This window comes from Leucoraja erinacea, chromosome 14 (genome assembly GCF_028641065.1).
Source record: "Leucoraja erinacea ecotype New England chromosome 14, Leri_hhj_1, whole genome shotgun sequence".
NCBI classification, from domain to species: Eukaryota; Metazoa; Chordata; class Chondrichthyes; order Rajiformes; family Rajidae; genus Leucoraja; species Leucoraja erinaceus.
In genome coordinates, this window is record NC_073390.1 from 24,264,476 (window position 1) to 24,278,315 (window position 13,840).

Consider the following 13,840-nt stretch of genomic DNA (forward strand, 5'->3'; position numbering starts at 1 on the left):
ATGACTAGCTAAGAGTGGAAAATTATCACATGATAAAATTATGTCATGTTTGTATTTTTTTCTCGGGCCAGTTACCGGCCTACGCCTACCCACGACTACCACCACGGCCTACCATGACCTAGCTACGAGTAAAAAGTATCAATTTTTTCCACGTCAACCTTTTTTTTACTTGTGGACATTTTTTATTAGGCTGGAAAAAATGCTGCAAACTACTTGAGGCCACGACTACGCGGAGACCACTCACGAGCATGAGGAAGACCTCCTACGACCTCGTGGCGACCATGCTGCGAGTATGAGTCAAGGGCAAACTCAGCAGAGGTCGCCAATTAGGTTGTGAAAGTGGGACAGGGGCTTTAGCTACATGTGAATTTGCCACATTTGCAGCTGCATCTGTTGCCTTTAGCTGCACGGGTGCAGAGTGGACAAGAGTTAGTTCAATTGCTCGATGGTTTTGCATTTTCCTAAGAACGGTAAAATTATATTTTTGCATACAGTTCAGTGACAATCCCACTATACATTAGGCACTATCATACTGAGTATAAGAGTGTAAGATAACAAGGCACACTGAGTCAGAACAGGAGGCAGCACGGTGGTGCAGTGGTAGACTTGCTGCATCACAGCGCTGGAGACTCGGGAATTATCCTGACCTCGGGTGCCGTCTGCCTGGAGTTTGTATGTTTTCCGTGTGACCGTGTGCTCTGGTTTCCTCCTGCATCCCAAAGATGTGTAGGTTTGTAGGCTAGTTGGCTTCTATAAATTGCCCCTAGTGTGTAGGATAGAGCTAGTGTACGGATTATCGCTGGTTGGCTTGTATTTGGTGGGCCGAAGGACCTGTTTCCACGCTGTATCTCTAAAACTAAACTAAACTTTAAACTAAGAGTTGCCACGTTTTAGGTGCCACCTTGTACCCTTCGTCCAAAATGTTGGAATCGTAAAGTTAAGGTCTAACATATTCAAAGTGCTGGAGTAACTCAGCTGGCCAGGCAGCATCCTTGGAGAAAAGGAATAGGTGACGTTTCAGAAGGGTCTCGACCTGAAACATCACCTATTCCTTGTCTCCAGAGTTGCCGCTTGGCTGAGTCACTCCAGCATTTTGTGCCTATCTTCGGTGTAAATCAGCATCTGCAGTTCTTTCCTATATATTGGTCCCTGATCTCCCAGCTTGGTGATGTGAGGTACTGGCTCGGAGAGGGGGAGATGCTGCTGTGTCTGGGCCTCCACGATTGCATCTTCAGTTGTGACAGCGTTACTTCCTCCCGCCTGACTGTAATCTCCAACACAATCACACCCCCCCCCCATCACAGAGAGTGTTGTCACAACGCACTCTGCCCTCGCTGTCTGGCTCAGTGCTGTCGTCTCCTCCCACCCCTTCACTGCTGCACCAACTCCCTCTCTGACTATCTGGGGACTGCCAGGAGCACCCGAGAGAAACTGGACCCTTCTCTGAACATCCGGGGACCTGCAGGAGTGCCAAGAGAGTGCAGGTAAGGCAAGATTAGGCTCTTAATTCAATGCTTGTAGTTAACTGTGCACGGTGTGGCAAAATTAGCCTTGCGTCTGACTGAAGTGTGGTAAACCATGCAAACACACGCCTGTGCCGACCATGACTCCAACTCAATTATGGCCCAAAGGGCCTGCTAATAAGTTCATAAGCTCTAGGAACAGAATTGGGCCTTTCATAGAAACATAGAAACATAAAAAATAGGTGCACGAGTAGGCCATTCGGCCCTTCGACCCATTCAATATGATCATAGCAACATAGAAACATAGAACAGGCTGGCCCTTCGAGGCTGATCATCCAACTCAGTATCCTGTACCTGCCTTCTCTCCATACCCCCTGATCCCTTTAGCCACAAGGGCCACTTCTAACTCCCTCTTAAATATAGCCAATGAACTAGCCTCAACTACCTTCTGTGGCAGAGAATTCCACAGATTCACCACTCTCTGTGTGAATTTTTTTTTTCTCATCTCGGTCCTAAAAGATTTCCCCCTTATCCTTAAACTGTGACCCCTTGTTCTGGACTTCCCCAACATCGGGAACAATCTACCTGCATCTAGCCTGTCCAACCCCTTAAGAATTTTGTAAGTTTCTATAAGATCCCCCCTCAATCTTCTAAATTCTAGCGAGTACAAGCCGAGTCTAACCAGTCTTTCTTCATATGAAAGTCTTGACATCCCAGGAATCAGTCTGGCGAACCTTCTCTGTACTCCCTCTATGGCAAGAATGTCTTTCCTCAGATTAGGAGACCAAAATTGTACGCAAGACTCCAGGTGTGGTCTCACCAAGACCCTGTACAACTGGAGTAGAACCTCCCTGCTCTTATACTCAAATCCTTTTGTTATGAATGTTAACATACCATTCACTTTCTTCACTGCCTGCTGCACCTGCATGCCTACTTTCAATGACTGGTGAACCATGACACCCAGGTCTCGTTGCATCTTCCCTTTTCCTAATCGGCCACCATCCAGATAATAGTCTACTTTTCTGTTTTTGCTACCAAATTGGATAACCTCACATTTATTCACGTTATACCGCATCTGCCATGCATTTGCCCACTCACCCAGCCTATCCAAGTCACCTTGCAGCCTCCTAGCATCCTCCTCACAGTTAACACTGCCCCCCAGCTTCGTGTCATCCGCAAACTTGGAGATGTTGCATTCAATTCCCTCGTCCAAATCATTAATATATATTGTAAATAGCTGGGGTCCCAGCACTAAGCGTTGCGGTACCCCACTAGTCACTGCCTGCCATTGTGAAAAGGACCCGTTCACTCCTACTCTTTGTTTCCTGTCTGCCAGCCAGTTCTCTATCCACTGAATACTGAACCCGCAATACCATGTGCTTTAAGTTTGTATACTAGTCTCTTATGTGGGACCTTGTCGAAAGCCTTCTGAAAGTCCAGATATAACACATCCTCTGGTTCTCCCTTATCCACTCTACTAGTTACATCCTCGAAAAATTCTATAAGATTCGTCAGACATGATTTACTTTCCATAAATCCATGCTGACTTTGTCCAATGATTTCACCACTTTCCAAATGTGCTGCTATCCCATCTTTAATAACTGCTAGCTTCCCCACTACCGATGTTAGACTAACGGGTCTGTAATTCCCCATTTTCTCTCTCCCTCCCTTTTTAAAAAGTGGGGTTACATTAGCTACCCTCCAATCCTCAGGAACTACTCCAGAATCTAAAGAGTTTTGAAAAATTATCACTAATGCATTCACTATTTTCGGCCCATCAAGTCTACTCCACCATTTAATCATGGCTGATCTAGCTTCCTCTCCTAACCCCATTCTCCTGCCTTCTCCACATATCCTCTGACTCACTTACTAATCAAGAATCTGTCAATCTCCGCATTAAAATATCCATTGACTTGGCCTCCGCAGCCAACTGTGTTGTGGTGTACTTTCCTATGTTCTCATCTTATCTATATCTTCCCAGCCCCTACCTGTTCATGTAACCAGCGAAATGCTGCTTAAACATTGCTATCATATCAGTCTCCACCATCACCCCATGCATCTATCACTCCCTGTGTGAATAAAAAACTTGCCCCACACATCTCCTTTAAACTTTGTCCCTCTCACCTTAAAGCATTGGTCTGAAGAAGGGTCTCGACCCAAAACGTTGCCTATTTCCTTCGCTCCATAGATGCTGCCTCACCCGCTGAGCTTCTCCAGCATTTTTGTCTATCCATAAAGCATTACCCTCTGAGTTTTAGGCACCTATTTCTGGTACTTGCTAATCGGGGGAATGGAAATACTCTGCTGTATTGTTTGTAAGATAAAGAACTTCACTGTGTTAGCACCACACATGATAAATTCACCATTGAACTAATCAAGCACCATTGATAGTCTTTGATATTTCCGCATTGAAAAAATGCGGAAAATGTTCAGACTGTCTACACTATCTGCGCCTCTCATCATTTTATATACTTTATCAGTTCCCCTCAGACTCTGATGTTCCAGAGAAAACAATCCAACTTTGCCCAAACTGTCCGTATAACTAACATGAACGAGGTCTCCCCTCAATCTCAGAGTTTAGACTTTACACTTTACAAATACAGCGTGGAAACAGGCCCACCAAGTCCGACCAGCGATCACCCTGTACACTGACTTCCACATATTATGGACAATATTGCAACTTACTTAAGTCAATTAACCTACAACTTGATGTGGGAGGAAACGGGAGCACCCACAGAAAATCCACATGGTCACACGGAGAACGTACAAACTCTGTACAGATAGCACCCACAGTCAGGATCGAACCCCAGTCTAGGGCAGTAATTCTACTGCTGCGACACCGTACCGCCCAGTGATCTGATGGACGCAAACAGAGTCATGGGAGGCACAGAACATGCCAGAAGTACTCAAGGGTTCCAGTCGTAGACTCTTCACCAGAAGTAGGAAAGAGAAAGAAGATCGACAAAAAGCTGGAGCAACTTAGCAAGTCTGGCAGCATCTCTAGAGAAAAGGACTTTGTACCATCTCCAGAGATGCTGCCTGACCCATTGAGTTACTCCAGCTCTTTGTGTTTCAATTTGAGTCTGGTTTAAAGCAGCATCTGCAGTTCCTTCCTACACAAGAGACAGAGAGAAGAGTTGGTTTAGTAGCAGAGCGAGTGGGGAAGGGAAATGGATGCAACAAGGGGAATTAATCTGACTGGGTGTAATTAAACGGTTTATAGCAGTTAGATCAGAACTTTCCGATTAAGATTCTTTATCTTGGAGCAGACCAGATCAGAGCGAGGTTAGAGTTGCTTAAGATCCAGCCAGCAACTGTTACAAGTATAATAAACCCCTACACCAAGCACTCCCTCACCAATCTGGTTGCATTTGGAGTATTGGGTGCAGTTCTGGTTGCCCCATTGTAGGGAGGATATGGAGACTTTGCAGTCAGAATGCTGCCTGGGTTAGAGAGCATTAGCTATAAGGAGAGGTTGGACAAACATGGATTGTGTTCTCTGGGGTGTTGGAGACTCAAGAATTACGACCTTATTAGAAGTGTATAAAACTACGAGAGGCGTAGATAGGGTAGATAGTCAGAACCTTTACCGCAGGTTGCAAATTAGGGCAGAGCAGTGGTGCAGTGATAGAGTTGCTGCCTTACAGCGCCAGAGATCCGGGTTCGATCTTGACTACGGGCGCTGTCGGCACGGAGTTTGTACACTCTTCCTGTGACTACGTGGCTTTTCTCCGGGTGCTCCGGTTTCCTCCCACATCCCAAAGACATACAGGTTTGTAGGTTAATTAGTTTTGGTAAAAATTGTGAAATTGTCACATGGACAATGTACAAACACCACACTGACAGTACCCTCGCCCAACTAAACTAAACAGTACAGGAACTGCCTCCACCACCACTCCTGGCAGTGCTTTTAAAAACATCTCCTTTAAACTTTGCTCCTCTCACCTTATAACCTATGCCCTCTAACCGTTGATATTTAATTTTAGACATTAGAGACAAAGCGCAGAAACAGGCCCTTCAGCCCACCAAGTTCACCCCGACCTGTAATCACCCTCATATACTAGCACTATCCTACACAGTATAGTCTGTTTAGGGTGGAAACAGGCCCTTCAGCCCACCGAGTCCGTGCCGACCAATGATCACCGATACACTAGTTCTCTCCTACACAATAGGAACAATTTACAGATGACAAATAACCAACAAACGTGCACGTCTTTGGAATGTGGGAGCAAAACCAGAGCTCCTGGAGGACAACCACACAGTCACAAGAACGTATAAATTCCGCGCAGACAGCACTTGAGGTCAGGATCGAACCTGGCGCTGTGAGGCAGCAACTCCTCCGCTGTGCCATCAATGTTTCTATGTTCCAAATTGGTCCTTGTGGTTAAAACTTTAAACAAGGAACTACAACCGCATCCTTACCCTGGGGGTTGATGTCAGATAAGAGGGAGGATTAAGAAAATGCAAATTCGACTTGCAACATAAAGTGTTTGTCAAGTGTTTGAGCAGGGGGGTTGGGCGGCGATAAAACCGGGAGTAGGTGGGACTCTAGTCATTCGATGGGACTGTCAGCACACGAGAAGGAACCAGTTTCACCGAGCTGCTGAAACTCAGAACAATTACCTCGGAGAGGCGAGATCAAGAGGTGAAACCCTCGGCAGGTGTGAGGTGAAATGTTTCCCGTCTCTCTATCTGCAAGTTGATTATTGGGTTGTGAGTTGTGCATTGCTGGTGACAATGGGGCGGGAAGGCAGGTAATCACGGGCTGGAGATTAACCCTTCACTGGTCGGAGGGACTGAGTCTACCACTGTCGATGTGATTGATATTGATTTGTGCCTTCAGGCTTCTGCTAGTTGATTCACTGATCATGATCCAACAAGTTGGGCCGAAGGGCCTGTTCCCCCACTGTATCAGTCTATGCCTCCATTGTAGCCAATTCAACATGTTAGTGGATCACAAAAAAGCTGGAGAAACTCAGCGGGTGCAGCAGCATCTATGGAGCGAAGGAAATAGGCAACGTTTCGGGCCTGTTAATGGATCAGATTGATAGCTGGCTTGGCGAGGTAGTTGCTGAGGGGCACATAATTGGGGAAAGGGGTCACCGAAAAGACAAGGTATGGAGGAGTTAGTTCACTGAGTCACAGTTATACGACAGGATAACACACCCTTTGGCCCATTGGGTCCATGCCAACCCGTCAAGCACCTATTTACGCTGATCTGGCACTAATCCTATTTTGTTGTCACCACATTTTCATCAACTTCAGATTCCACCGTTCACCTACATACTAGGGGCAATTTACAGAGGGCCAATTAACGTAAAATACATCTTGGAAACAGGCCCTTCAGCCCACTCCGCATCTACGTGGACCATCGATCACCCGTTCACACTAGGTTTACCTTATCCCACTTTCTCACCCACTTCCTACACACCAGAGGCAATATACTGAGGGCCAATTAACCGACAAACCCAGGCGTCTTTGGGATGAGGGAGGAAACTGGAGCATCGGAGAAAAATCAGGCGTTCACAGGGAGACAGCACCCAAGGTCAGGATTGAACCTAGGATTGTCGATTGTTGGACTCGGTGCGTCAAAGGCCCTGTTTCGTGCTGTATCTCTAAACTAAACTAAAGGAACTGGAAATACTAGTTTTGAAGAATTGTCCCAAACAGAAACATCACCTCTCCATATTCTCCGGAGATGCTGCCAGACCCACTGGGTTACTCCAGCACTGTGCTCTATAATAACACTTATCCCACCCCGGTCATTCCTTCTTCACACTCCTGTCGGGCAGAAGATACAAAAGCTTGAAAGCGCGCACCACCAGACCCAGGAACAGCTTCTTCCCCGCTGTTATCAGGCTACTGAACGGTCCTCCCGTAAGCTAGGATGTGGTCCTGATCTTCCAACCTACCTCATTTCAGACCTTGCACTTTCTTTCATTTGCACTTCCTTTGTTGCTGTAACATTACAGAAAATTACCAGAGTGCAGAACATAGTGTTGCAGTGCTGTAGAATTACAGTGCAGATTACAGTGCAGATTAGCTGATTATGCTGAACTTTGGCTGATCAGCCCACACTTGCCCATGTGTCTTCCAATTCTGTTCTTAATTACTATTTCTAAAATGTTCCCATCTCTGAGGTTAAAAGGACTTGTCTGTAATTACTGTGTCTATCCACACACCCTTGCTTGAACAAAAATGCAACTATTGCAGTTTCTTCACAACTGTTATCAGGCAACTGAACCATCTCCAACTAGAGAGTGGTATTGACCTCACACCTACCCCATTGGTGACCCTTGGACCATCTGTAATCGGACTTTACTGCACTATCTTGCACTCAACATTATTCCCTTTATCCTGTATCTGTGCACTGTGGACGGCTTGATTGGAATCATGTGTAGTCTTTCCGCTGACTGGATAGCACCCAACAAAAGCATTTCACTCCACCTTGGTAGACATGACAATAACCTAAGCTAAACTAAACTAAACTAAACTGAATTAAACTAAACTAAACTAAACCAGTCGTCAGGCACCACCCCTGAATCTACAGAGATGTGGAAGATTATGCCATTCCTTCCAAACCTCCCACAGCAATCTAGGATGTTTCCCGAAGGACCAGGTGATTTAAGTGTAGCTAATCTTTCCAGAATTCCTGACCACAGCCCATCTCGAATCTCAATGTATCTTCAGTACGATTTGGCACTCATTCAGAAGTTCAAGAGACTTTCAGGGTACGGAAGAGGTTCGCCAGAGAGCTGCCTCGACCAGGGAGTATTAACTATAAGGAGAAGGCTTATATGGAGGCTTGCGGAGAACTATATGGAGTAACTCAGCAGGTTACTCTGGCACTTTGTGCCTATCTTTGCTGTACAACCCAGCATCTGCAGTTCCAAGGGATTTGGGGAGAAGGCAGGCACGGGTTATTGATTGGGGACGATCAGCCATGATCGCAATGAATGGCGGTGCTGGCTCGAAGGGCCGAATGGCCTCTTCCTGCACCTATTTTCTATGTCTATGTCTATGTTATTCTAAACAACCATGAGGAGAAGCTGGCCAGACTTGGAGAAAAAGGAACTGCAGATGCTGGTTTACCAAAGCAAAGACACTAAATGCTGGAGTAACTCAGCATGTCGGGCAGCAAGCATCCTTGGAGAACATGTGTAGGTGACATTTTGGGTTGGGACCCTTCCTCAGATTGGAGAAAAGTCCTGACCTGAAACGTCACATGTTCCATATTCTCCAGAGATGCTGCCTGAGTTACCCACTGAGTTACTCCAGCATTTAGTGTCTTTTCTTGGACAAGCTATGAATATTTCCTCTGAAAAGTTGAAGGCTGAGGGGAGACCTGATAGAAATATATACATGTATGAGAGGCATAGAGAGGGTAGACATTCAGAACCTTCTTCCCAGAGTGGAAATATCACAGACCAGAGGGCATAGTTTTAAGGTTAGAGGGGAAAAGTTTGAAGGAGGTGTGCAGGGCAAATTATTTTTTACACAGAGGGTGGTGAGTGCCTGGAACGTGCTGCCAGGGGTGGTGGTGGAGGCAGATACGATAGTGGTTTTTTTTAGGCCATTAGGTAGGCACGTGGATATGCCGGGAATGGAGGGATATAGATTATGTGGAGGCAGTGGAGATGGGTGTAATTTAGCATCATGTTTGGCACGGACATTGTGGGTCAAAGGGCCCGACTCCTGTGCTGCACTGTTTATGTTCCATGTTTAAGTTGTTGGCAATAACATTCCTGCCAATCCCTGAGCGCACACCCTGTAATTACTCTCTTACACTGTTCAAGCCTTCTAATTATCTGAAAAGCATAATCTCAGCACTGCTCGGTGACTGTGGAGAAAGTCACTAATGTTTGAATACTTGCTGCTATTTAAAGCCTCACTTTCCTGGTGTCATTCAACCCACTGTGCCTGCAGGTCTCCTTGCTAATCTGTAGATTCACAAGCCCCGTGAGAAATGCTGGAGGGTAAGGTTTAAAAAAGAGGAGGGAATTGTAAATTTCCAGGCTCCGTCATTCGATGATCACATAGAACAGTACAGCACAGGAACAGGCCCTTCGGCCCACAATGTCTGCGCTGAGCATGACGCCGTTAAACTCATTTCCTCTGGCTGCACATGATCCACATCCCTCCAATTTCTTGCATATCCATGTGCCTACAGTATCTAAAAGCCTCTTCAACACCACTATCATATCTGGCTCTACCACCACCTCTGGCAGCACGTTCCATGTCCACAACATTCTGTGTAAAAAAACTTGCACATCTCCTTTTAAACTTTGCTTCCCTCTCCCCTTAAAGCTCTGCCCTCTATTCCTTGGCATTTCCACCTGAAGAAAAATGTTCTGACTGTCTACCCTATCTATTCTTCTCATAATGTTATATACCTGTCAAGTCTCCAGTGCTCCAGAGAAAACAATCCCAATTTGTCCAACCTCTCCTTAAAGCAAATAGCCACCAATCCAGGCAGCATTCGGTATTCAGTATTCAGTATTTACTTACATACACAGATAAAACGAAAAAATTGTTTCTCAATCAGTTCCCGTCAGTGCAGTTAATAAAAACAGAATAAATACATATAGCATTAAAAATTAAAATTATCATATCTAAAATAGGCCTCATAATTGAAAGAAAAATAGACATTCAGACCGAACAGTGGCTTTGCTTTGACAGGTGCCTGGATGTCAAAGTATGGGCGAGGTTAGATGTGTTGGTGTATGATATATAGGGAGGGGACACAGTCCGTTAACCAGTCTTATTGACCAGCATCCTGGTAAACCTCCTCTGCACCCTCTCCAAGTGTTTATTTCTGGATGTGCTATTTAATTCTATCTTATTTCAGCACATCATTTTGATTGTGCACCTGACCTGTGATTTAAGAGTCAAGAGTCTAGTCAAGAGAGTTTATTGTCATGTGTCCCAGATAGGACGATTAAATTCTTGCTTGCGGCAGCACAACAGAATATTGTAGGCATAAATACAGAACAGATGTGTCCATACGATATAACATCTAACTTGCGGAAACAGGCACAACAAGTCCGTGCCGAATTGTAGGCACTAAATATAATCCTCCATTCCCTTCTCATCCATATGAACAGATGTGTGCCTCCATCCAGCATTTTTAATACATTGCACTACCATATGTGTGTCCATATACCATAGAATATATATATATATACACACATAAATACAGATAAAGTGCAATAGGCTGTTATAGTTCAGAGTTTGTTTGAAGTTGTGTTTAATAGTCTGATGGCTGTGGGGAAGCAGCTGTTCCTGAACCTGGATGTTGCAGATTTCAGGCTCCTGTACCTTCTACCTGATGGCAGCAGAGATGAGTGTGTGGCCAGGATGGTTTGGGTCCTCGATGATGCTGGTAGCCTTTTTGTGGCTGTTATCTCATTTTAAACAAAGGGGCGGCATGGTGGCGCAGCAGTAGAGCTGCTGTCTTACAGAGCCCGGGTTAGATCCTGACCTCAGATGCTGTCTGTGTGGAGTTCGCGCGTTCTCCGTATGACTGCATGGGTTCCTCCGGGTGTTCCGGTTTCTTACCACATCCCAAAAGACGTGTGGGTTTGTAAGTTAATTGACCGCTCCGTAAGATGCCCCTAATGTATAGGTAGTAGATGAGTAAGTGGAATAACATAGAACTAATGTGAACGGGTGATCGCTGGTCGGCGTGGACTCGGTGGGCCGAAGGGTTTGTTTCCACCCTGTATCTCTAAACTAAACTAAACTAAACTTAACTAAACTAAACTAAGATGCTGCTTGACTTGCTGAGTTCCTCCAGCACTTTGTGTTTTGCTCAAGAATCGTGCATCTGCAGTTCCTTGTATCTATCTCCATTTTACTACTTCTCTTGTCTCTCCTGCCACCCATCTACACTCCACCTACAGTCCAACTTACAGCGGCCAATTAGCCTAGCGGCATGTCTTTGTGGGGTGTGGGAGGAAACTGAAGCACCCCGATGGCCACACTGAGAATGTATCTGCAGCAGTATTCACATTATTTAGAGCTATTTGCACAAAATCCCTTAAATCCTTTTGCTTAAATAAAAACGCGCTGCCAGGGTTGGTGGGGTAGGCAGATATAACCGTGGCGTTTAAGTGGGTTTTGGATAGGCTAAACACAAAATGCTCAGCATGTCAGGCAGCATCTGTGGTGGGAGTGGATAGGTGACATTTTTGTTTGTGACCTTCTTCAGATAGGACATAGATACACCGCGAATAGAGGGATATGGATCACGTGCAGGCAGGATGGGGAAGTTTAGGAAAGATGTGCGGGGCAAGATTTTTTACACACAGAGGGTGGTGGGAGCCTGGAACATGCTATCAGGTGTGGTGGTGGAGGCAGATATGACTGTGGCATTTAAGAGTTGTTTTTGATAGGCACATGGGTATGCAGGGAATGGAGGGATATGGATCATGTGCAGGTAGGTAAGAGTTGGTCTTGGCATCATGTGCGGCACAGACATTGGTGGGTCGAAGGGTCTGTTCTATGCTTTATGCTCTAAATGCCTGGAGGAATATGGATCATATGTAGGCAGTGAGATTATGATTCATTGATAGAAACTCTTATCACATGTGACATGCCTCAGTAAAATCCCTTCTTTTGCATGGCAAACACAAAGCATGCAAAGTGTCGCCACTGCTAACTATCTTGGCATCATGTGTGGCACAGACATTTTGGGCCGAAGGGCCTGTTCCTGTGCTGTACTGTTCTGTGTTCGATGCTAAAATCGCTGGAGGGATATGGATCACGTGCCGGCAGTGTGTTTAGTTTATCTTGTCGTTATGTTGGGCACAGACACTATGGGCCGAAGGGCCTGTTCTTGAGTTGTATTGTTCCACGTTCTATGTTGTGAATCACTTGTGATTCGGTAAACATTGCCAGCTCTCTCGCTGAGATCTGAGATCCAAGCGCAGGCCCACACTGCTCCACTTGCCACAATGAACCCACTCACCATCTGCCTCCCCACTCGTTCCCAACTCCAGCTCCCATTCATACTCCAGCAACCTCCCAGTCGCTCCACGTTCAATCACAGAAAGCCCCGCAGTTTTCACCCACGAAAACTGTTGCCATGCCAACCGCAAGATCACATAGCAAAATCTTGGCTCGTTACGACTTTCCCACAGTAAAGCGAGATGGCTTGTAAATTCTCAAAGGGCCCATTTATGGACAATGGGTGAGACTCAGTGCCATGTAAATACAATATTCAAGTTCAGCTCCCTCTCTTTATTGTTACTGCTTTCCAAAGTTTCTGCTGACAGGGATGTTTGGTTTTGCAAGATTGAGATCAGCTTACTTCAGAGATACAGTGCGGAAACAGGCCTTTCGGCCAACGAGTCCCCACTGACCAGTGACCACCCCGTACACCAGTTCTATCCCACACGCTAGGATAACTCTACCACTGCGCAACTGTGCCACCCACAGAAGATTGTTCAGGAAGAGATTATAGTCATAGATTCATACAGGCCCTTCAGCCCAACTTATCCATGGGTGACCAAGATGCCCCATCTAAGCTGATCCCATTTGCCCGTGCTAGGCCTATACCGGTAAAGTTGGCTTCTGTGAACAGTTTACAAACCTCCCTCCCTTGCCCTCAGAAAGCGCCCTAAAGTTCCGTGACCGGCTCAGGAAGCAGGACGCGGCAACCTCAGTGCACGGAAGCGGAGGGGCTCCTGCTGGAGGCGATGGATGGAGCATTTGCCGTGACCGTGGGTGGTGTTGTTGGCGGAGGTGGCCGTGAGAGGCCCTACAGCAGCCGGGTGAGCAAGCGGATCGTGCGCAGCCTGTGGCGGCTATACGTAACGGCAGGGAGAGGAGCAGACGGCATCGAACTGGGCCAGGCCGACCCCTACTTCATCCATCCAGTGCCGCTAGGACACTGGGCTTTAAAGTGAGAAAATCCTCGGGCCAAGATCAGACTTTTCAGAGACTTGGAAGTTGCAAGATGCGCTGGAACGTGGCTACTCTTTACATGCTGTTCCTGAAGAGGATCTATTGTACTCGTGTATTGGCTGATTTGACTGGATAGCATGCAGAAAAAACTTCTAACTGTATCTTGGTACACAAAACAACTATAAACTAAACTAATGTGTAACAAAACAACAGCCTAGTTAACAAGAAGATTGTTCAGTACTTGTCTAAGGAAGGGGAAGTGGCTGTTCTTGAATATATGGTAGTGCTCATTTTCAAGCTTTTGTATCTGCTGCCCGACGGGAGAGGGGAGAAGAGGAAATGACGGGGGTGTGAGTGGTTCTTAATTGTGTTAGCTGTTTTCCTGAGGCAGTGTGAAGTGTAGATGGCGTCAATGGTGGAGAGTCTGGTCTGTGCGATAAACTGGGCTACACCCACAACTCTCAGTGATT

The 13,840-nt window shown here is 46.1% G+C and overlaps 1 protein-coding gene across 5 annotated transcripts in view; it reads left to right on the top strand.

The window, feature by feature from the left end:
• Positions 1-1,337: 1,337 nt before the first annotated feature.
• The window catches only part of LOC129703416 (phospholipase D1-like), a 91,167-nt gene continuing 78,664 nt past the window's right edge, over positions 1,338-13,840 (top strand). For 2 of the 5 annotated variants that reach the window (XM_055645823.1, XM_055645824.1), the window contains exon 1: positions 4,354-6,131. The gene's annotated coding sequence lies outside the window, so the exon portion shown is untranslated. Of the gene's footprint in view, positions 1,485-4,353; positions 6,132-13,840 lie in introns of those variants that run through there. The other 3 variants (XM_055645825.1, XM_055645826.1, XM_055645827.1) reach the window with 3 other exon arrangements.